Here is a 24,671-nt window from a genome sequence, read left to right on the forward strand (position 1 = left end):
GCTCGCCATTCGCTGAGACATCCGCGGGCGGGAGGCCGTGGTCTAGACCCCCGACGCGCGCCTCGCCAACGGTCCACCGCTCGTGCCGCTTTCACGGAGAGGTCGAGGAGCAGGGGTCGGCGTGGATTGGTTCGTGACGCCTCGGCCCGCCCTTCCCTGGCGCCCATTGGCTGAGGCGGCACCCGCTGACGGCGAGGACGCTCCGCCTTCGTGCGGGCCTTCAAGAGGGCGACGAGGAAGCGGCCACCTCCCTGTGCCCCGCCCCTCCGGCTAGCTCTGTGGCTTCTGCGGCTCCTCCCGGCTGCTCCGGGCTCCTCTCTGCCCTCTCCCGGCTTTCTGCGGCTCCAGCTTGGGCTCGGCGGCGGCGGGTAGGTGCGGGTGAAATTGGGATCCTAAGGTCGGGCTCCTCACTATACCCCGAGACTCTTGGCCAGCTTTTCGCACGGGCCGCCGGGGACCCCTCAGGTCGCGCCTGAGGCGGGGAAGGGCGGTGGCTGTCCGCCTACGGGACGCCGGAGTAGCTGCGGGAGGGGGCCTGGTGGGGGGCCTACGGGCTTGACCTTCGGAGTCTCCGAGGGGCCTTCTGAGGCGACAGTAGGGGCGAGGCCGGCCGAGAGATTGTTTCAGGGCTTCTGGGGTTGTGGAGCCGAGGGGCTTGCCTCAGGCTGGGCATGTGCTGAGTCCGGGTACGGAGGGTGGACTGCAGCCTGGGCCCTTGGGTGGGGTTCGGGATGCAAAAGGACGCCGGGGTCGTTTCTCTTTAAGCTTCAGGAGGAGCGTCAGTGAGTGTGGGAACTGAGGCGAGCTCCGCGTGTCCTGTCTGGGGGTTATGGGTGGGGCCGAGGGGTGGTCTGGAGAACCCAACTCGAGCCCTTGTGTGCGTGGGCCCCGCACAGTTTGGAGACTGAGGCGCATCTAGTGTCTCTGACTTTAGGAATGCGGAGTCCGGAAACATAGGGACCAGGGCTAGCTGTGGCGGTCGGAAACGTTACTCGGAGCCGAGATTGTGGTTTATTTAGTACATGGGACGAGCTCTTTTGGACTGTTAGAGCCGGAACTCAACTTTACTTGAGATTGCCTCCTGGGCGTATTTGAGAGGTTTTGCTTATCTCTTGGATTGTGTAGATTAAATGCATTTGGTGCTTTAGGGGAAGAGACTGATTTCCCCACAGGTTTGTGTTTTAGGAATTCAGAACTCGGCCCCTCCCGGAGCGGGGTTGTAGCTTGTACTTCTCGGGAAAGATTAGTGTTACCCGGCTTTTTGCTGGAATCCCCCTTTCTCCTTTCTCTCCGCTGGTCCAGTTACAGAATTTCTCCCCAGGGCCTCTGCAGTGTTTCTTGCTCCCTGTGAGTGTCTCCCGCCCATTTTCCTACTGCTGCGCTTTTGGCAACTGCCTCTGCTCTTTCCCAGGGATGGTTGTGGCATTGCATCAGGGGATATTTGTGCTTGTAATTTGCTCACTCAGCCCAGGAGGAGGGAGAATAGTATGGTGCAGAGATGGGGGGGCGGGGGGAGGGTGACAAGCAGCGGGAGGGGGGCCGTTGCCGGCAGCTTGGCTGGGTAGGCAGAGCGATGGGTGTGGTGAGGGAAATACAGCTGCTCTAGGCCTATAGGGTAACGCTGCCCAGTCATCAGCGCAGAGATTCAAAGACCAGCAACAGCAGCAGCTATTTTTATAAATCAGTCCTGAATCCAAGCTGAGCACATGGATTTAGGGTGAACAGTTGTCATGCCCTAACTATGACAGGCTGAGTGTTTTTAGACAACACTGCAGTTGCTAAGCAAGAGACTCGATCTGTCTGTACCAGGCTGCAGGTACTTGCAACTTTGTAACTTTTTCCCCACTTTGGGCGTGTTCATGGCTTTTCAATTGATGGAGTCTGATGGCCCATACCACTTCCTTTCAAAGGTGATTTTTTTTTTTATACTTCAGTCATAATCTTCTTTTACACTTAGCTTAAAGTCATTAAAATTATTGCTGTTTTGGGCTAGTACCTTCGGTCTTCCAGGGGCTTTTTAAACGAAAGCGAGTACACCGATGGAAAGAAACCTCAGCAGAGATTTATGAGTCAAGGTCCAGTACGTGGTCAAAGTATTGATGCCTTGGACACAATTGAACTTAATTATCCACTGGCCCAAAACGCCTCCATTGTTCTTGGTAGCCTAATCAGTAAAGCAGTTGAGTATAGTATTGGAATGAGGGCAAGAAAGTTCTCAGGGATATTTTAATCAAGCTATTGAAGCTTAAGTGAATTGAACTTTTCATATGTAATGTTAACCCGTGCACTAAAGTTGGAAAATGCAAGGGTGTGTCTCACTGTGTTTTATTTACTTATTTTTTACATTTACTTTGAGTGTGTGTGTGTGTGTGTGTGTGTGTGTGTGTGTGCAGAGTGAGTGTGGAGGTCAGAGGACAACTTTGGGAGTCAGTCTCTATTTACCATGTGGGGTTTGGGTATTGAACTGAGGCTTGGCAGCAAGTGCTTTTATCTGTGGACCTTGGTTTTTTTTTTTTTTTTGTTTTTTTGTTTTTTTGTTTTTTTTGTTTTGTTTGTTTTGTTTTTGAGTCTGAGACAGGGTTTCTCTAGCTGTCCTTGAACAGAAACGCCTCCGCCTCTAGAGACTTGTATTATTTTTTAAAATTTTATTTTAGGTTTATTTATTTTATGCCTGAGTGTTTTGCCTCTGTGACTATGTGCACATGTGTTTAGTGCCCATGGAAGTAAGGAGAAGCATGGGTAGGATCCCTTAAGACAGGAATGGCTTTGAGCTATGTTAGTGTTGGGAACCAACCTGGACCCTCTGTTAGAGCAAACAATTGCTCTTAAACTCTGAGCCATTTCCCATGTTCCTGTTTTGTAGACTTTTTGAGACGAGGTTTATTCTGTAACCCAGAATAAACTGGAACTGGCCTGGAACTTTACTATGTAGTCTAGACAGGCCTCAATTGAGCTCATAGCAATCCTCATCACCCTTATTCCTTTTTCTGTTTTTGTTTTTGAGACAGGGTTTCTGTGTAACAGAACCTGGCTGTTGTTCTAGAATTCCAGCTGTAGATCAGACTGGCATTGAGTTCAGAGACTTACCTGCTGCTTTAGATTAAAGGCATTCATCACCAATGTGTGTCCATGTACACTGCTCCCTTTGCCCCCACCAGACAGGGTTTGTCTGTGTAGCCCTGGCTGTCCTAGAACTAGACAAGGTTAGCCTACAACTCAGAGATCCACCTGCTTCTGCCTCCTGAGTGCTAGGATTAAAAGGCCTGATCCGCCACTGCCTGACTGAGCTTCAGTTTTTCAAATGCTAGGATTATAGGCATATAAAACCGTACCCAGCTTGGAGTGTGTTCCCTTTTCCAAGTTTAAAAAAAAAATCTATTCATATGTTTAACAGTGGGCCTGTGCTGAAATCTCAAATATACAAATAAGGTTACATTTTATATTAAAGTCATTTTCCATTGTTTGCTGACAACCGAAGGAAGCACCTGGATTTTCTCTTTTCCGATGGGGTTGGGGTCTTGTGATGCCCAGGCTGGACTCAAGCCCTCTTCTTGCCTGGGAACATCACAGTTATATCTCAGCTTTCAATTTGGTATCATAGCTTGTTTTAGGTTTCGGTGGGCAGCTTAGCTTTAGTTAGAGAACTGGTTCTTAACTTTGCTTTCCAATTTGGTGCTTCAGTTTTCACTGTAGACTTTTGCAGTTGACAATTTCAGAAGTTGTGGCTTATTATTTTCAAGACACAGGGTCTTCTTACGTACCACTGGCTGGCTTTGAATGCATGTAGAATTCATGGAACACCGTACCAGCTCAGCTCAAGGCTGAAACTTTGCACAGTGTAGGGGAGATTTCTGCTGCTCAGCTGTATTCACAGTCTCTTTTTTAGAACAGGTAATGTATAAGTTTTAGTTTTCCATTAAATGCAAGAAAATCAGAAATGAGAGGTAGATATGTAGTCTTTCCCCATCTTTTTTTCTGAGGCAATATTCACTGTAGCTTAAACTGGCCTCATGATGAACCTGCCTCTGCTTCCCAGGTGCTGACAATAGAGAGGCATATGCCACCAAGCCTGCCAGCCCTCCCCCCCCCCCCCCCCCCCCCCCGAGCTGGGGATCGAACCCAGGGCCTTGCGATTGCTAGGCAAGTGCTCTACCACTGAGCTAAATCCCCAACCCCAACTTGGGTGTTTCTTATTTACATTTCGATTGTTATTCCCGGTTTCTGGGCCAACATCCCCCTAACCCCTCACCTTCTATATGGGTGTTCCCCTCCCCATCCTCCCTTCCCCTCAACAATCACGTTCACTGGCAGGACCAAGGGCTTCCTCTTCCACTGGTGCTCTTACTAGGCTATTCATTGTTACCTATGCGGTTGGAGCCCAGGGTCAGTCCATGTATAGTATTTGGCTTAGTCCCTGGAAGCTGGCTGATTGTGTGTTGTTCCCCCCCCCCCCCCCCTTTCTTTTTTTCGGAGCTGAGGATCGAACCTAGGGCCTTGCGCTTGCTAGGCAAGCGCTCTACCACTGAGCTAAATCCCCAACTGGCTGGCTGATTATGTATTTAATATGGGCTTATTGGGGTTGGAAATTACTGTGACACAGCACCCCCAAAACAAAACAGAAACCCAAAGACAATGGACCCTGTCTCAAACAAGATAGAAGGCATACCTGAAGTTCTCTAATATACTCAAATCTTTGCATCCCTGTGCTCATATTCACACACACACACACACACACACCCCAGAGAGAAAAGATAGAACTCTGTGCACTTTTAACTTCTCAACCATTTCCAACCTTCTTCCTTCCCCTCTTTTTCCTGAGATAGGTAGCATCTGATCAACCTTAGTTAATCTGGAAATTCCTAGGTTCAGGTGACTCCACTCCGTTTCTTTGTCTCTATAAGATGTTGCTTTCAATTGTAGATGTTTTTGGGTTGAACAGTTTTATGCAGGTATTTCTCAAGATAGTAACTTCTCAGCTGCTGGCTCCAATTCAGTCCTTTTATATTGTTAAGATCTCTTTTTTTGTGTATGTGTATGTATGTAAGCACTCAAGTGTCATAAGGTTCATGTCCAGGTCAGAGGATAACTTAGGGATGTTGGTCTTTTCTTTCTAGCATATATATCCCTGGGATTGAACTAAGGTCATGAGGCCTCAAGGGCCTTTACTTGCTAAGGCATTTCACCAGCCCTAGATCTGTCATTTTGAAAAGTTTTTTTTTTTCTGATAATCCTTCCCTTCCCTTCCCCTACCTCCCTCTTTTCCTCCCTCCCTTCCTTTCTGGTTTTTTGTTTTTTGTTTTGTTTTTTTTATTTCTCCATGTAGCCCTGGCTGTCCTGGAACTTGTTCTATAGACCAGGCTAGCCTCCTGCCTCTTCCTCCCAAGTGCTAGCATTAAAGGTGTGCTGTGCACCACTGTGCTTCTGTGCCTGTCCCTGAACTGGCTTTCTTTCAATTTTAACTTAGTGGGTCTGACTTATTTTTCAGTCTGCAGTTATTTTTATTTTGTGTAGCTCCAGTATTTACTCAATGACACTTATTTTATCCTACCACTTATTTTATCCTACTTAAAAGTTTTGTTTTTTTTTTTTTTTTTAAAGCCAGGCCATAGTGGTGCATGCCTTTAGTAGTGGCGCTTGGGAGGCAGAGGCAGTCAGATTCTGAGTTTGAGGAAAGCCTGGGCTACAGAATGAAGAGTGAGATCCAGGATAGCCAGGGCTACACTGAGAAACCCTATCTTGAAAATACAAACAAAAGTTTTCTTTTCCAGACCAAACAGCCGACCTCTACCTTTCTTCAAATACAATTTCAAACTGTTTGCTCTGTTGAACATCATCCTGTGCATGCTACATTTTGTCAGTTTTTTAGATATTGTTTGATCCAGATGTTTTGTTAATTATTTGATAAGGAAATGCTGAATTATTGTACGGTATTGTGTGGTTCCAGACATTGGAGGCTGAGGTGGGAGAATTGCTTGAGGTCAGGATTTGAAGGCCAATTTGGTAACATAAAAGTCTGTGTCCCCCTACTTTTCAGAGTTGTTTGTTCTTTTACTTGTTTATTCGTGTACTGGGGATTGAACCTGGGGCTTTGGGCAAGCATTTTACCACTGAAATATAATCAACCCACAGTCTGCATTTCTGTTTTTCTTGCTATTTTCTTTTCCTTTTCTTCTTCATTTTAGTTTTATTATTATGTGTTTAAGTGTTTTTGCCTGCATGTGTGGGGCTACTGGAAGATGTTGGATCCCCTGGGACTGGAGTTACAGGTAGTTCCTGAGCTGCCTTGTGGGTCCTGAGAATCAAACCCAGGTCTTCTGCAAGAACAACAGTGCTCTTCTTAATGCGGACCCACCTCTCAGCCTTCTTTCTACTTTTCAATGCTAGTTTACACTTGTCTGGTAGTTACCTCTTTTCTTTTTTTGTTTTGTTGTTTAGAAATTGTCCTTTTGTTGGTTTTCTGTATTTGTATTTTGATTTCTCCTACTCCACTGAAACATTTTATTTATATAGATGCTTTACATTTTTAGAGAAAGAGTGAGTGTAACTCAGTAGAGTCCTTGCCTACTATACAGGGATAAATTTGCAGCACTCAATAAATCTGGCATGATGGGACACATCTATGATCCTAGCAAGAGGATCTTATGTTCACTGGGGTACATTACAGGCCAACCTGGAATGTATGAAACCTGTTCTCTATCAAAACAACAAAACCCAAAAGGGTTTAGAGAAATGTCTCAGTGGATAAGAGCATTTGCTGTTCCAGCATTTGAGAGGTCAGGGTGGGAATGTGGGTACAACGTTGAGGTCAGCTTGAACCAGCTGGTAAGCCCCACATTGACTTCAACTAGAGTAACACTCAACTCAGTCTCAGAAAAACTAGAAAATAATGTGTGGTATGGTGTGGCACACCTTTAATCCCAAAATGGGGGGACAGAGGTAGCCAGATCCCTTGAGTTCAAGGTTCTATATCTGGAGTTCTTAGGCCAGCAAGGGCTATGTAGTGAGACTCAGTCTCAGAAGAAAAGGAAGAAACAGATAAGTCCTGACCTTTGCCTCCTTTTTCAGAGTTGCTGTTGCTCAGAGTTTCTGATGTTTCCGATACCACCAGCCCAGACAGACAGCTGAACCATTCTGTTGGACACTGAGCTGTTTGATTGACTTTTTTTTTTTAATTTATTTTATGTACCTTCAGACACACCAGAAGAGGGCATCGGATCCCATTACAGATGGTTGTGAGCCACCATGTGGTTGCTGGGAATTGAACTCAGGACCTCTGGAAGAGCAGTCAGTGCTCTTAACCTCTGAGCCATCTCTCCAGCCCTTGATTAACTTTTTATACTCTTACATTCTTGACTACTTTGTGTTCGTTGTCCTAAGGAATTAAATCATACTTTTTAGTTTTAATTTTTTTGAGAATTTCATATATGAGTTCTTATATTGGAATAATATCTATCCCTCTTCCTCCCACCCCAACTCTTCTCATGCCAATTGTGTGCTCAGGGGCACACACACATGCACACAGAACACCCTGCTAAGTCCATTTAAGGTTGCTCATAAATAACATTTGTTTAAGGTTGGATTCTTGTGATTTAGTTTAGGGCTTATTTTCCTACAGAAAACTGATCTCAGGAACCATTGATTGCTTATAGCTCTTCATCTAGGTGTAGGCACTTGTGACATTTCCTCATCCAGGTTGGAATGTGTTGTCACTATGCAGGCCTTGTCTAGGCAACCATGTGGTTGCATTTAGTTGATACAGCTTCCCTGTCATGTCCAGAAGATATTTGGCAGCAGGCATCTTGATCTTCTGGCTTTATTTATCTTTAACCTCTTCTTCCTTGGTTTTCCTGAGCCTCAGGAGTAGGGGTTGCACTGTAGATGTAGTAACTGGGATTTTTTACTTTTTTTTTTTTTTTTCTTTTTTTTCCAGAGCTGGGGACAGAACCCAGGGCCTTGAGCTTGCTAGGCAAGTGCTCTACCACTGAGCTAAATCCCCAACCCCCGATTATTTACTTTCTATATTTGGCCAGTCCAGCATCTCTGTAATAGTCTCCATTGATAACAGACAGCTTATTTGATGAGAGATAAGAGCTATACTTATCTAGCTGACTTGGTCCACAGTGGGATTTTTCAGATTTTTGTTTCTTTTTGTTTTTGTTTTTCAAGGCTGGGTTTCTTTGTGTATCTAACTAGGCTGGCCTAGAACTCTTGAGAGATCCACTGGTCTCTGCTTCCTGAGTTCTGGTATTAAAGGTGTATGCCGTCACTGCCCCACATAGCTAGTTCTTTTAATGGTAGATATGAATTTTGTGTATGTGTATTTGTAGTATTTTGAAACAGAGTTTTGGTATTTAGCTTAAACTAGTCTTGAACTTTTAATTTTTCCCTCAGACTCCAAGCAGATTTACAAGTATGTACCACCATACCTGTTTTGATTCTTTACTGTGACAAGATGTGGATAATAGTTAAATCTTCTACCTAACTAATGCCCTTCCCCCATTTTTAAAGAGAGTATGTATATTCTAGAGCAAGAAAAGCTTAGAAGAAGTTGGTTATAAGTGATATGGGCAAGGGTGGAGGGTAGACACCCTTAAGAAAAGGTGTCTTCGGGGTTGGGGATTTAGCTCAGTGGTAGAGCGCTTGCCTAGCAAGCACAAGGCCCTGGGTTCGGTCCCCAGCTCCCAAAAAAAAAAAAAAAAAAAAAAAAAAAAAAAAAAAAAAAAAAGAAAAAAGAAAAAAGGTGTCTTCTCATGGTGATTCCTGAACTCTACTTTTTTAAACTATTTGAAATTCTTGGTCAAACAGGTCATGGTTTAACCTATTTTTTTCCTTCAGGAATAGAATTTAATCACCTTGAAAGAATATAGGAGAGCCCTGAATTTTTTTTTTTTTTTTTTGGTTCTTTTTTTCGGAGCTGGGGACCGAACCCAGGGCCTTGCACTTGCTAAGCAAGCGCTCTACCACTGAGCTAAATCCCCAACCCCTGAATTATTTTCTTATAGGAAGAATGTTTAATCAGGCCAGTTAGTATTGTTTTGGGTGGCAGGTAAGTGATTTTTGAGTTTAAGGAAGGAGGTCCAGGTAAAGAGGACTTAATATGAGGGGTGTGTGTGTGTGTGTGTGTGTGTGTGTGTGTGTGTGTGTGTGTGTGTGAAAGGGAAGTGGAGTGAGGGTGGGGGAGGAGAGGAGAGGAGAAGGGAGAGAAAGCATGCACATCAAGTACCGATTTCCCCTTCTGTCACAGGTTCTGGGGATTAAATTCAGTTGTCAGGTTTGTGTGGCAAGCACCTTTATCTGCTGAAGTGTGCTGGTCTTTAGGAAACATTTTTATGTTGATGTTACATTTTTTTTTTTTAAAGATTTATTTTATTTATATGAGTACACTGTAGCTGTCTTCAGACACACAGAAGAGAGCATCAGATCCCATTTCAGATGGTTGTGAGCCACCATGCGGTTGCTGGGAATTGAACTCAGGATCTCTGGAAGAGCAGACAGTGCTCTTAACTGCTGAGCCATCTCTCCAGCCCCTGATGTTACATTTTTTAAAAAGATTCAACATGCATGACTGGTTTTGCTGTATGTATGTATGTATGTGCACCATGTGTATGAATCTGGTGCTCAGGGAGTACTGAAGAAGGTGTTAGATCCCTTGGAACTGGGGTTCTGGGTGATTGAGAGGTACCTGTGTGTGTTCCATTACTGTGTCTTCACAGATTTGTCATTTGACTTTTAAAAAATGGAGATGCAGTGCAGATAGATATAAAGCTCACCATTTAACCCACAGAATCGGCTGACTCGCAGAGATGAGGGAGCCTGGAGGAGTCTGCCCTAGCTGGGTCTCTGCATGATGTTATGGCTGAGTGGCTTAGTGTTCTTTAGTGGTATCCTAACAATTGGGGTGGATTTTCCTGGCCCCCCCCCCGGGGGGGGGGCTGGGGACCGAACCCAGGACCTTGCGCTTCCTAGGTAAGTGCTCTACCACTGAGCCAAATCCCCAACCCTTTCCTGGCATTTTTGCCTACTACTTGTGGAACCCTCTTCCTCCTCCTACTGGATTGCCTTGTTCATTCAGCCTTGATGTGATCTGGTCTTATTATGCTTGTTATGCAGTGTTTGGTTGATGTCCCTGAGAGGGCATGTGGGAGATTGAGAGGGGGTGGATCTGGGGAAAGAGGAGAGGAGGGGGGGACTTCAGAGGGGATGTAATATATGAGAGAAGAATAAAAATAGTATATTATTTAAAATCATATAATTTGGGGGTTTGGGAATATTCACAATGTTCTGTAACCATCACTATTATCTAATTCCAGAACATTTTCATCATCCCACAGAGAAAAGCCCATACCCATTAGCAAGCAGTCCTCCATTCACTCCACCCCTAGTCTTCCAGCTGGTATTCTGCATGTATTATTATATAAATAAATCCATACAGTAAGTGGCATTTTGTGTCAAGTAGTGCAATGCTTTCTGGCTTATCCATGCTGTATGTATAGCATGTGTTCATTTTATGCCCAAATAATACTACATTATGTGGCTATTTTTTGTTCTGTTAATCCATTTGTTCATAAATAGACATAAGATTGTTTCTACTTTAAGTTTTTTTTTTTTAAAAAACTTTTTACTTTTTAGCTATTATGAATGGTGATGTTATTGGATATTTTATATGCTTATGTTTTTGTATAAAGTGTTCTTCCCCTCATCCCCCAAGTATGTTCTTGCTTACAAAGCCCAGTCTTTAATTTGGTATTCTGTTACTTTAGCCTCAATGAGAAACTGGGGTTACGGGTGTGAACAACAGCCTTGGCTTTCATTTCGGTCACCATGTTTAACCTTTTGAGAAAATGCCATGCTTTCCTTGTACAAGTGCCCTTTGTCACCCTATAACAGAGCATGAAGGTGCCATTTCTCCCATGTCTCTCACAGAACCTTGTCTTCCTGATTACAGCCATCCAAGTTAGGTATAAAGTGGTATCTCAGGATTTTGGTTTTGATTTTCCTTATGTAAACTGCTTATCAACCATTTGTATATAATCTTTGGAGAAATGTATTCAGATTAAAAACCACATTTTGTTTGTGTGCCTGTTTATATGCACTTGAGCCTGCATGGCTGCTTTTCATGGTGTGCATGGCTGCTTATCATGGTGTGTGTCACTTGTGTCTTTATGGCTGCTTATCATGGTGTGTGTCTAGAGTCTGCAGAGCACTTGCAGGGTGTAGTTCTTTCTTCACCACGTGGATCTCAGGGGTCTACAGTCTTGGTGGGAGTCTTTACCCAGCTGAAGCATCTTGCCAATTCTATATTATTAAAAAATTCACCCCTCCCCCTTTGCCGTTCCAAGAATCAAGTCTGGAACTGTTGCACATGTTAGATTAAGAGCTGTACTACTTGACATACAACCATCCATAACTCCAGTTCCAGGGGATTGGATGCCCTGTCTATCGCTGACTAGCCTGGAACTTACTTTAGATCAGGCTGGCCTAGAGCTCAGAGATCTACCTGTGTTGAATCTGCCTCGGGAGTGTTGGGAATAATAAGGGTGGTATGCCACCTCACCTAGCAACCAATATTTATTTTTTGTGCTTTGTTTTTCCTTTCCTGTTGCCTAATGTATGTTTAATTAATGCCAAAGTAATTGTGCCATTGTGGAATTTAGTGGAGCATATTAATAGTTTGGAAAATAGTACTGAAGGGAAGACTCAAGCCAAAGTTATTGATTTTTTTTTTTTTTTCTTTTAACACAGAGAAATCTGAGACAGGGTTTCTCTCTGTAGCCCTGGCTGTCTTGGAACTAGCTGTGTAGATCAGGCTGGCCTCAAATGCAGAGCTCCACTTGCTTCTGCCTCCTGTGTACTGGGTTTAAAGGTGTAAGCCACTACTGCCCTGCTAGATTTGATTTTTTTTTTTTAAAGATTTATTTATTTATTTATTTATTTATTTATTTATTTATTTATTTATTTATTTATTATATATAAGTACACTGTAGCTGTCTTCAGATACACCAGAAGAGGGCATCGGATCTCTTTACAGATGGTTGTGAGCCACCATGTGGTTGCTGGGAATTGAACTCATGACCTCTGGAAGAGCAGTCGGGTGCTCTTAACTGCTGAGCCATCTCTCCAGCCCCCTGATTTTTTTTTTTTTAAGATTTATTCATTATATACAAGTGCACTGTAGCTGTCTTCAGACACAGCAGAAGAGGGCATCAGATCCCATTACAGATGGTTGTGAGCCACCATGTGGTTGCTGGGATTTAAACTCAGGACCTCTGGAAGAGCAGTCAGTGCTCTTAACCACTGAGCCATCTCTCCAGCCCTACAGATTTGATTTTTTTTTTTTTAATTAGAGAATATATGTGCACTTGAGTGTTAGAGGTCAGGTCAGAGGTCAACTTTTCAGAATTGATTTTCTTTTCCCTGGGTTCAGGTCCTCAGGCTTTCGCAGCCATGATTTTTGCCTGCCATCTTTCCTTCCTATCCCCCCTCCTTTGTTTTTCTATTTATTCTTTCACAAGGTCTTACTATATGTCCCAGGGTAGTCTTTGAGCTCATTTATGTAGCGTAAGTGACATGGCACTCCTCTGATGATTCTGCTCTCAGCCTCCAGGTGCTGGATTACAGGCAAGCACCATCCTGCCTAGCTAACTAAGCGTATTCTTTCCTATTGTGAAATGTTTCCTGAAGTCCAGGAAAGGTAATTCTCCCAAATTCCGCCATTGTTTATATGTCTTCCTCTTAGTTATCCATTGTTTCTGAGATTTGGAACACTAAGTATCAGAGACTTCAGAGAGTTACAGTAGGAACCATAAATCTATTTTATGTATTATTTCTTAGGGAAATATGTTCTGATCTCATTCTTTTTTTTTAAAAATATTTATTTATTATATATATGAGTACACTGTCGCTGTCTTCAGACATACCAGAAGAGGGCATCAGATTTCATTACAGATGGTTGTCAGCCACCATGTGGTTGCTGGGAATTGAACTCAGGACCTCTGGGAGAGCAGTCAGTGCTCCTAACCACTGAGCCATCTCTCCAGACCCCTGATCTCATTCTTAAAGTACTTTTATGGACTTAGACATACAATTGTAATGTGATTGGCTATGTTGGCTGTTCATCCTGTGTTAAAGAATTGATAAGTTTTAGGCAAATCTGCACTACATGAGATCCCATCTCAAAAAAACAAAACAAGGTGGGCAGTGTGGACATACTCCTTTAATCCCAGCATTTGGGAGGCAGAAGCAGAGGCAGGTCCATCTGTCTACAGAGGCTAGTTCCAGGAAAGCCAAAGCTATGCAGAGAAACCCTGTCTTAAAAACAGCAACAACAATCAAGCTACCAGTGTATACTGCTCATGTTGAGTTCCTTGCACCAATATTGGGCCCATAACCACCACTAATGCCATCCACAGGGGGATCCAAAGCTTTGGTTTCTGGGCACCTGCATTCACATATGTGTGCATAGACACACATACATACTTAAAAGCAATAAGTAGATATCAAGACAAAGAAACCAACAGACTGTCATTTCGTTACTCTTGGACCTGTAAAGTCTTTCTCTCTCCATTTTCCAAAATGTTTTCCCATCCCTTTTGTCTTCTGCACTTCCTCCTGTCTGTTCTCTCCCTTTCTTTCCCCTCTGACAGGATCTGTAGTAGTTCAGGTGGCCTCAACTTACTATGTAGTAGAGAATGGTTTAGAATTCTTATCTTCCTACGGCCACTCACTCTCAGAGTTCTAGGGTTACAGGCTTGAACCACCACACCTAGTTTTATGAGGTGTTATATTAGTCAAGCACTCCACCAGTTGGAGTTATATCTCCAGTCTCCAGCAGCTGACTATGATTTACCTCCTGCTCTAGCAGAGGCGTGCTTTTGCCAGCTGCAGATAGTTTTTGGGATTGTGTGACTTTTGGAATTCTAGGAAACTATATAAATGCTAGGACCCTGAAGGATTCAGTTGTGTTTAAAGAAGAAACAAAAGAAATCAGATCTAGGGATTTCTCTCTCTCTCTGTCCTCCCCCCCACCCCCAACCCTCATCCCCTCTATCCTCCTTCCTTTTCTGGCTGGTGTTAGCTAGTGAAACCTGGGGGATAAAGAGTGGGAAAAGAACAACTCACAAAGTAGTCAAGACCAGGCTGTAGTCAAGACCAGGCTACAGTCAATACCAGGTATGATGTCATAGTGGTGATGGCCGTCCACATTACAGCCTGTAGACGGTAAGACTCAGGATTTGCTTACTTTTAGAAAGACCTCTGGCTAAAGATAGGTGCTCAATCTGTTGGGCAATGTTGATAGTCTCATCAAAATTTCCACTATGTTTCATGGTTGTTTTTCTTTTTCCTTCTTTCACTCTTCATGACTCATTGAGAACTCTGATGGTGGTGGTCAGGGCAGAGGTAGAGGGCAACTAATCTGGGCTGCTCTGAGTGATCAGTTTCACTGTCATTCTTAGACCTTCCTCATCAGTTGTCTAGATACTATCACCATCGTCCGTCTGTCCATCATTTTGTCCTTCCTTCCATCAAACTAACTTCCTTCCTTCCTTCCTTCCTTCCTTCCTTCCTTCCTTCCTTCCTTCCTTCCTTTCTTTCTATAGTCTCAAGGTACCCATCGTGGGGGTCAAGGTGGATGTGGCACTGACCTCACCTCTGGTGTACTTTGATATCACTGGGATTCAGCTTGTGGTGTTGTTTCAACTGGAATGAATTGGGATTTGGGCTGACCAAAGAAAGTTGCACCTTGATCTTCTGAGCTGAGAGCCAAAAGTTGCTACCTATTTTTAACCTGAAATTGCTGGAATTGCTAGACTTTTACAAAGTGACTGTACAATTCTACACTAAAACCACAAATGTGTGAAAATTAAAATTTCTTTCACATTCTCATTATTTATTGAGTCAGGGTTTTGTTTTGTAGTAGCCCAGGCTGGCCTCAAATTCTCTCTGCTCAGCCTACCTAGTTACTAGATCATAATACTAGATTACAGATTTGCTTTATCTAGCTCCCAAACTTCTTTACATTGTAAGATAAATATGTTTGCATATAATAATAATAATAATAGTAATAATAATAATACTGTGTCTTATATAGTCAGAGCTGCTTTTTTTAACTCTTTGATTTTTTTTTTCCTCCATCTCTGAAGTACGGGGATTGTAGGCATGCACCAATACCAGGCACAGTATGCTAAGAGTCTTCAGTATGTATGTAATTTACTGAGTCAAAAGATTTATAAATTTAAAACATTTGATATATTTATACAATTGCTTTCTGAAAGTTTGTATTTTCTTACCATAGTTTATTTCACCATACCCTTGAATTGTCAAAAAAAAAAAAGTTTTTGTCATTGAGCTGGGTGTATAGTGTGGAAGGGCACTTGCTTGTGGAGGCTCTAGGTTAAAAATTTGGTAGCCTTATAGTGTTTTTTTTTTTTTTTTTTTTTTTTTTTTTTGGTTCTTTTTTTCAGAGCTGGGGACCGAACCCAGGGCCTTGCGCTTCCTAGGCAAGCGCTCTACCACTGAGCTAAATCCCCAACCCCGCCTTATAGTGTTTTAATCATATCTGATTTTCTTAAACCACGACATTTGTATTGTATGTAGTCATATGGCTAAAATAAAAGGTCAGTTTGAATGACCAAGAATGAGTCTCATAGACAATTACCTAGTACTCAGCCAACTTAGCAAGTTCTCTTTTAGCAGGCTGCTTGGGCTGGGCGTATTTTAAGAGTGTCAGCAGGCTACTCAGACAGCTGTTCATTAGCACGCTAAAGTGAGATAACATTTATAATTGGGACAAAGGACATATTTGAAGGACATTCAGAACAACTTTATGTGCTCAGTATAAGGGAGGCTTCCTGAGATGCCTCAGAAATTAAACGAAGCAGTTTAATTCAGGGATACCAATCAAGGACACTGGTGTTTTTCAACAGTGGATTGGTTTAAGAGCCAGAGGCTAATTTACTAAAATAATATTGCAGTTACCATAGCAAACAATATAGTGTCAATAGGTAGGTAGGTAGGTTACTATAAGGCTAAGTACAGAAGACTCGGATATCTTCTTGTTTTACCACAAAATAGCTATGAGTTCTGGGATGAGCTGAGAATCTCTCTCCTTATTTACAAAATCAGGAGTGTTGTTACTAATTGACATGATTAGAAAATTAAGGAGATAACCTTTAATTAAAATTCTGGGAAGGTACTACTTAGAGATCCAAATTAAAGAATTTTCTTTTTTGCATATGTAGAATTGGTGTCAGGTTAGTGTTTTCTGTGGAAACTGCATTCCCTGTAAAAGTACTATGGTACTAGAGAGGGCAGAGGCAGGTAAATCTCCATGAGTTCCAGGCCAGCCATGAGGTCTTAGTAAGACTGTCTCAAAACAACAACACAGTTTTTAGGCTGGAGAGGTGACTAATGGGTTAAGAGCATTAGTTGCTTTTCCAGAGACCCAGAGTCCCAGCACCCACCCATATGGTGGCTTACAACTATCAGAAACTATATAGTTCCAGGGGATTCAATTCCTCCAAAGGTGCTGAATGCACATGGTACAAAGACATACATGCAGACAAAAGGTCCATGCATGTATACTTTTTAAATGCTTTTCTGTTTTAAGATATGGCCTCACTGTAGTCTAGGAGGGCTTCAAGCTTGCGGTAGTGCTGGAATTATAGATGTTGGCCTATACTCCCACCACATAGCCCAGGAGAGCTTTGAATTTACTATATAAGACTTGAATTCCTGCTCCTACTACCTCTCTCTGTCCTCTTAGAGCTGACTGTAGGCATGTGCTTCTGTAAAGCCTGGCTCAAATGCTTTGTTGACAAAATTTTGCTCTTATTTTTCATAATATTTGAAAAGGGGTCATTATATTCTTCATAAGAGATAATAATAGCTTTCTTCAGTCTTGGAGGAAATAGGAGATACTAATAGTTTGTTTCAGAGAGCCCTATCATTAATTTTTTTTGCTAGAATTTGCAAGAACACAAGCCAGAATTATTTAAATCTTTTCCATAGTAGTTTTCCTGTATTTTCAGAAGTTCAGGTTTGTTAGGAAATACATATTTTATATTTTGGATTTTTAGTATTACCTATCTAGTTTCATGTAGCAGGCACAGGAACACACACCCACCTAGACAATAGACAGATGAATGGAGGACTGAGGTCAGAGAAGAATATCTCTTTTCTCCATTTGAGGCCCGGGAATGAACTCATGTTCACTAGTTCCTTGTGTGCTTAAAGTTATAAAATTTAAAGTATATTACATTTTATTTTGTATGTACTATGGCATGGGTGTGTGTAGTAAGAAGACAACTTACTGTAGTCCGTTCTCCTTCACCATGAAGGTTCCAGGGAGCAAACGCAAGCTGTCCGGCTTGATGGCAAGCAAGCACCTTTACTTGATGAACTCTCTCAACTGCCCTCAAAAGATTATTTTTAGGGCTGGAGAGATGGCTCAGCGGTTAAGAGCACCCGACTGCTCTTCCAGAGGTCCTGAGTTCAATTCCCAGCAACCACATGGTGGCTCACAACCATCTGTAAAGAGATCCGATGCCCTCTGTATCTGAAGACAGCTACAGTGTACTTATATATAATAAATAAAATAAATCTTAAAAAAAAAAAAGATTATTTTTAGAAAGACTATCTCATGTAGCCCAACCTGGCCTTGAACTGATCTTCTAGTCTTCACTTTCAGGTCTTTTTTTTTTTAAAGATTTATTTTATGTATATGAGTACACGGTAGTTGTCTTCAGACACGCCAGAAGAGGGCATCAGATCTCATTACAGATGGTTGTGAGCCGCCACCATGTGGTTGCTGGGATTTAAACTCAGGACCTCTGGAAGAGCAGTCAGTGCTCTTAACCGCTGAGCCATCTCTCCAGCCCCTAGTCTTCACTTTCAAACAATTGGCAACACCACTCCATCTTCATAGTCATTTTGATTCTTGAGCTGAAATCAGAATTAAACTTGTTTTGGATAAAATCCTTCTGTATTCTAGGATAATCACTCAGCTTTCCATTGTCTGAAGGGTTGTGACCTATAATAATTTCATAATTGCTAGAAGGCTTACCATTACTGATGTGACTTTTTTTTTAAATTTTATTTATTTTATGTATGTGAGTATACTACAGTTGTCTTTAGACACACCAGAAGAGGGTACCAGATCTCATTATAGATGGTTAAAAGCCACCATTTGGTTGCTGGGAATTGAACTCAGGACCTCTGGAAGAGCAGCCAATTCTCTTAACCACTGAGGCATCTCTTCAGCTCCTGATGTGATATTTTTTTTTGGTTCCTTTTTTCGGAGCTGGGGACCGAACCCAGGGCCTTGCGCTTCCTAGGCAAGCGCTCTGCCACTGAGCCAAATCCCCAACCCCTCTGATGTGATATTTTTAATCCTTATTCATTCACCTCTTGCTTCTGAATAAGGATGATTCCACAGTTGGTTGACTCATGTAGTAAAGTCAGAAATCACAAATAGGACTTGTAGCTGAATGTTGTGTATAGCTTTAATCTCAGAGGCAGAAGCAGATGGATCTCTGAATGAAAGGTCAGACTGGGCTATAGAGTGAGTTTCAGGCCAGCCAGGGACATAGAGTGGGGGACCCTACCTCAAAAAACCACAAACAAAAACCAAGTGCTTGCTATTCACACTTTTCTCTTAGTTGCCCAATTCCTTTTAAAAATATACCCCATTAGAGTTAATTTGAGAATGTGCTTGAATGAGATCTCTTTCATTAAGTATAATGTAATCAGTATATACTAGGGTTTCACATAAGACAGACAAGTATTAGGAAGTACTTTTTATATTCCAAATGTAATTTATCCTTTTTTTTTTTTTTTTTTTTTTTTTTAGTGACTTGAGATTAACATTTTGACTAGAAAATACAATAGACCATGCTCTGGTTTCATGTCCTTGAGACTGGCTGAAGGATGTATGTAGGTTTTAACCCCGAGATTCTCAAACGGTCTGACTAGAATTGCTGTGGTTAAGGCATTTTAGAATAAGCTGGGTTGAAGGGTTATTTTGTTCATTTTTAATCAACGTTTTCTTGGATAAAGATTTATTTTGTATATTTAGAGATTTACAATTTATTCATAGCTTTTTAATAATAATTTTTATTTTATGTGCATTGCCTGAATATATGTTTGTGTGAGAGTGTTGGATCCCTGGGAAGATAAAAGTTATGTTCAGGGGTTGGGGATTTAGCTCAGTGGTAGAGCGCTTGCCTAGGAAGCGCAAGGCCCTGGGTTCGGTCCCCAGCTCCGGAAAAAAAAAAAAAAAAAGAACAAAAAAAAAAAAAAGTTGTGTTCACAGATAGTTGTGAGCTGCCGTCTGGGTGCTCGGAATTGAATTCAGGTCTGCTGGAAGAACAGCCAGTGCTCTCTAGAGCCCTATTTATAGGTTTTATGATATACTTTTGGATCGATCTAAGTCATGTTTTTCTTCCTTTCCTTTCCCCTCTCTTTTCTTTTTTTTTGGAGACATCGTTTCTGTGTAGCTCTGGCTATTGTGAACTTGCTCTGTAGACCAGGCTGGCCTGGAGCTCAGAAATCTGCCTGCCTCTGCCTCCTGAGTGCTGGGATTAAAGAAATGTTCCACCTTTTCTGACCCAGTTTCTTTCTTTATTGACAAGATCAACAAAAGTTCAAGAGACCAGTATTGAAAATGAAATTTTGTTTTGAAAGTGACTACACTGGAAATCAGCCATAGGGAAATAGCAAAATGAGTGAACATTAATGTCTTTCCAAGGAATCATGTTTATTTATTGAGTTTAACTGAGGCCACCTAGCATGCACAGACCCTACCTAGCTAGATCCCCGCTCTAGCTCCAGCTGCCATCTCAGAAAGCTAATCTGTATGCTAGATACTTACTGTCCTTGGGTCAATTTGCCACAAGTTTAGCTTTTTTCAAGATTTATCAATTATGTATGTGTGTGTATATGCATGTGTGTGTATGGATGTAGTTTTCATGTAGGCCAAATGTGTTGGACCCCTGACATGGGTGCTGGGAACAGAATCAGAGTCTTTAGCTCTTGCCTCTTTTCATCTCTGAGAGAATTGTTTATGCTTTCTCACTTGATAGTTTCTCAATTTCCTTCATCCTTCCCTTTCTTTCCTTCTCTCCTATGCCTCCCTTCCAGCCTCCATTCTAACCTTCCTCCTCTGGCCTGAAATTTGTTTGCTTGTGGACCTCGCTGTCCTCAGATTTGTAGTAGAGTGCTGGGACTAAAAGCATGAGCCATCACATCTGCCTCTTGGCTTCTAGGTCAGGAGCGGTGGCACACACTCACAATTCCCGCACTTGGGAAGTGGATGCAAAATGCTCTAAATTTTAAAGCCAGTCACTGCTATAAGGTTTAGCTTCAGAAAAACAGAGCTGGGGTCAGAGCTTATTTGGTAAAGTACTCGCTATGTAGGTATTGAGACCTGTCATCAGTCCTTGGGACTCATGTGAAAACCAGGAACATGTAATGTCTCAAGTTTGTAAAACCAGGGCTGGAGAAATGGCTGAGTTCGTAAGAGCACTGACTAGGGACTGGAGAGATGACTCAGTGGTTAAGAGCACTGACTGCTCTTCCAGAGGTCCTGAGTTCAGTCCCTAACAACCGCATGGTGGCTCACAACCATCTGTAGTGATGCCCTCTTCTGGTGTGTCTGAATACATAAATACATTTTTAAAAAAAAGTTTGTAGAACCAGTACTGGGGGGAGGGGGGCTGGATGTTGGCATTTAGTCTAGGCACTGCTCCACAGTTACCTGGCAACAGCCAGGTGTGCCTGACTCACTATAAAAGGGGCTGCCCCTCCGTGCTCTCTTGGCTCTCCTGCCCTCGCTCCCTTACTCTCCTCCTCCTCTCTTCTCATTCTTCTCTCTCTCTTTTTTTTTTTTTGGTTCTTTTTTTCGGAGCTGGGGACCGAACCCAGGGCCTTGCGCTTGCTAGGCAAGTGCTCTACCACTGAGCTAAATCCCCAACCCACCCATTCCTCTCTTTGCTCATGACTGGCTTCTACTCCTCCACTCTCTTCCTCCTCTCTCTCCCCTTCTCTCAACTCCCCTCCCCATGCTCTGAGTAAACTCTATACTATACCATCGAGTGTCTGGTACCTCACAGGGGTAAGGGATGCCTCAGCATGGGCCCACAGAGGCACCCCCTTCTCCCTCACCATACAGCGTTTCCACCAAACATACCCTGCCTTTCCAACACTGGAGACAGATGATCGTTGAAGCATACTGGGTAGCCAACCTAATCTAGTAAGGGACCCTGTCTCAAAAAACAAGCTTGACACTGCTTGAACAACACTTGAAATGGCTTCTGACCTCCCACATAGGTGCACTCAAACATATATACACACATATCCCTGAAAAATGTCCCTCTTACAAAATATTGTTGCCTTCTTTAAATAGGTTGGACAAAGCCACATCTTCTATTAGTTTCTTCCTCATCCTCCTGACTTTTCATACCTTGTTCTGGGCCACCATGGTGCCCTCTCTAACCTTGAAAAAGGACTCTGTCATGTCTGTAATACCGTTCTTGGCTTTAAGCAGGATTGTTTGGGAGGAATCACATTTTTTTTTTTTTTTTTTAGGACGGCGATTCTGGTGACTAGAATATGGATTACGAAATTACAGGCTTGATTGAGAGACTCAGTTCTGTACACCTAGCTCAGTGACGTTCAGCTATAATCTTAGGTTATGGGAGGAGGTGAAGGCAGGAGGATTGGCAATTCGAGATCATCCTCATAGTGAGCTTGAGGCTAGGCTGGACTTCATGAAGAGACCCTGTGTTGCCATAACAATTAAAAAAGGATCATTTGCTATTAGTTCCCGTGAGTCGAATCCACTCACTCAGACTGATATTCTGCCACGTGGTTTGCAAGCTCCCGTCCACGTCCCAATATCTCCCTTTTAGCAGCCCATTCCTCAAGGTCCCCTAGGTAGTAATTAATATACCCCCCCGCCCCACACACCCCTCTCATTTTGTGGACCCTGCGTGTTCTCACTCCACATGGGCAACAGAAATAGATCTGCATTCTCCAACTGCCTCTCAGCCATTTCTTTCACACACTGTCCTCTTTAGTAAAATCAAAGTTCCAGAGACTTGTTACATGTCTCACAGTTCACAATTTAGCCACACAATAAGTTCACTGCTATGCTAATTGATAAAGATATAAACTGCCCTCCTAGGCAAGGTAAAATAGATCTAGTTCACCTAAATCTGAACCTGAACCGTCCTCCTCTGAAGACTCCATCTTGATCCCCCGACTTCCTCCTCTCTCCTGCCTTACAGAATCTTTCTTCCCATCCCACTCTCTACTGTCCAATCATGTATCGTCTTGACATCAACCTACAATCCTGTCTCAATGAGTTGAGGGTGCTGGTGCAGGTGAAGGAAGGACATGTGAACCAGGACAGAGGTGGATAAAGGAGCTAAGCTAAGCACAGCTGGGGAGTGGTGGCACAGGCCTTTCATCCCAGCACTAGGGAGGCAGAGGCAATGGGATCTCTTGATTTAAAAGACCAGCCTGGTCTACAGAGTGAGTTCTAGGACAGCCAGAACTACACAAAGAAGCCCTGTCTGAAAAACCAAACTAAACTAAAATGAACAAACAAAAATCCTTAAGCATTTTACATACAGATAGTGGTGATGCTATTTACTGAGCACCTGGTTATGCTGGAGATCTCTCCTGTGTCAGTGTCAGGGCGTGCATCTGTTGCTCAGGTCAGCAGCAAAGCATACAGATGTGGGTTTAACACTGGAATGTGGGAATAACATTACAAAAATGGGTAAATTGAAAGAAGGAATTACAAAGATAAAGATACAACTAAGAGCTGTAACAACTTTGGAAATAAGATTCAAATAAGCATTATAACACACACACACACACACACACACACACACACACACACACACACTTGATTCATAACCTAGTGAGCCAAAAGAATTTAGTGAGGGTAAGCCTGTCTCTGTAGGTGTAGCTTGTTGAAAAGATGTTCCAGAAGAAGTAATGTCAGCAGTTTTTTTTTTTTTTTTTGTTTTTTTTAACTGAAAGAACCATGTCTGCTCTTTGATACATTGTGGGCTCCTCTTCTTCCCACCTTTTATCCCTCCTGCCCCCCCCCCACTAGATAGGATAGAGGGGAGAGCAAGGAATTAGGAAAATCCCTAGATTTAATTTCTTCCCTTTTGTTTTCTTCTTTGACCATAGATATTACCAAACTTCAAACAACCTTCCTGAAAGACCCAACAACCACTGATGATGCTTTTCAGTGACCCTCAAATTTATATACCCTTTGAAAAGTTCCCAGAATTCCAAATGTCCACAGTCGCAGACACTCTGCAGCTGGCAAAGGCTCTGTTAGAACTCAAGGCGAATCACAGTCAGCTGCTGCTGCTGCCAGTCTGAAGCAGCCCCGTGTCCCCCCACACTTGGACCAAAATGAAAGTACATTGTTATGATTATATTTCTGTGTTTTTATTTAAAGAAACCAAAATTCTCACTTTAGAATTCCTTCCTTCCTTCCTTCCAACGAAATAGGTCTGGATGTTCCGGAACTCACAGTGCCTGTCTCTGCCTCTGCCTCTAGAGTGCTGGGAATAAAGGTGTGTGGCAGTTGAAAGAACTCAAGATATTTTGACACTAAAAGTACAAAAGATAACATGGTAGATGTTTCAGACTTGGAACTATGGCAATAAGAAAGTACCAGCAGTTTGAAAAGTTATAGAAAAGATGCCCACCTTGTTATAAATCACATGACGAGAAGGAGGCAGCCATTGTTTTCATTTTGGTGTGCATTGGTGGGTTACATGGAAGGCATGTCTTCATGTCCAGCTGTTCTCCTCCTCTCTCTGTTTTTCTAGCACTAGGACTATAGGCCTATGTTGCCAGGCCCAGCCTTTCTGCTGGTTTTGGGGATTGTTTGCATTCAAGGCACCATCCAATGTAATTCTTTTGAGACAGGGTTTCTACTCTAGTAGGGTATGCTTCCTGACACTCAATAGTTTAAGATGGCATTAAGTTTATGGTGATCCACCTGCTTCAGACTCTTTGAGTGATGGGACTACACTTGCCTTCTAATGCTTGAAATAGATTATTTTTTATTATTTTTTTTGGGACAGAGTCTTGCTATGTAGTCCAAGCTGGTCTCAAACTCAGATCTGCCTGTTCAGATCCCTCAGGTTAAAGACATGCTTTGCTACATCCTGCAAAAACTGTTTTGATGAAATATGCAACACAGAGTATATGTAGTACTGGAGATCCAAAAAACTCAAGGCCTTAGGCATGCTAGACAAAAAGTTCAGCCCTGAGCTATGGACAGCTGTGGTCTAAGTCTGTAGCTTAAGTTGTGAGTTTGTGTGTGGAGGTCAGAGGACACTTGAGTACAGAGGATTGAACTCAGATTGCCAGTTTGTAAAAGCAGCTACAACACAACTTGTTTCTTTTAGCAACTTTGCGTTTAAATTCTATTGAGCAAAAAGCTGACTTTTAAAATTAATGCAAGAAAAGAAATATCCTTGAAGCTAGAGTTAAGGATAAAATAATAATAAGGGTGTTACATAGTGGTTAAGAGCATTTGCTGTTCTTTCAGAGGAGTTGGGTTTAATTCTTTTATCAACATAGTAGCTCACAATGGTCTGTAACTTCAGTTCCAGACAACCCATCCAGCCTTCTGACTT

The 24,671-nt window shown here is 42.6% G+C and overlaps 1 protein-coding gene across 50 annotated transcripts in view; it reads left to right on the forward strand.

Annotated features, from left to right (window-relative positions):
- The first annotated feature begins 249 nt into the window (after positions 1-249).
- The window catches only part of Map4 (microtubule-associated protein 4), a 138,488-nt gene continuing 114,066 nt past the window's right edge, over positions 250-24,671 (forward strand). For 47 of the 50 annotated variants that reach the window (XM_087563158.1, XM_087563160.1, XM_087563159.1 and 44 more), the window contains exon 1: positions 254-368. The gene's annotated coding sequence lies outside the window, so the exon portion shown is untranslated. 50 annotated transcript variants of the gene reach the window in all.

The sequence above is a fragment of the Rattus norvegicus genome, chromosome 8 (genome assembly GCF_021556685.1).
Source record: "Rattus norvegicus strain SHRSP/BbbUtx chromosome 8, alternate assembly SHRSP_T2T, whole genome shotgun sequence".
NCBI lineage: Eukaryota > Metazoa > Chordata > Mammalia > Rodentia > Muridae > Rattus > Rattus norvegicus.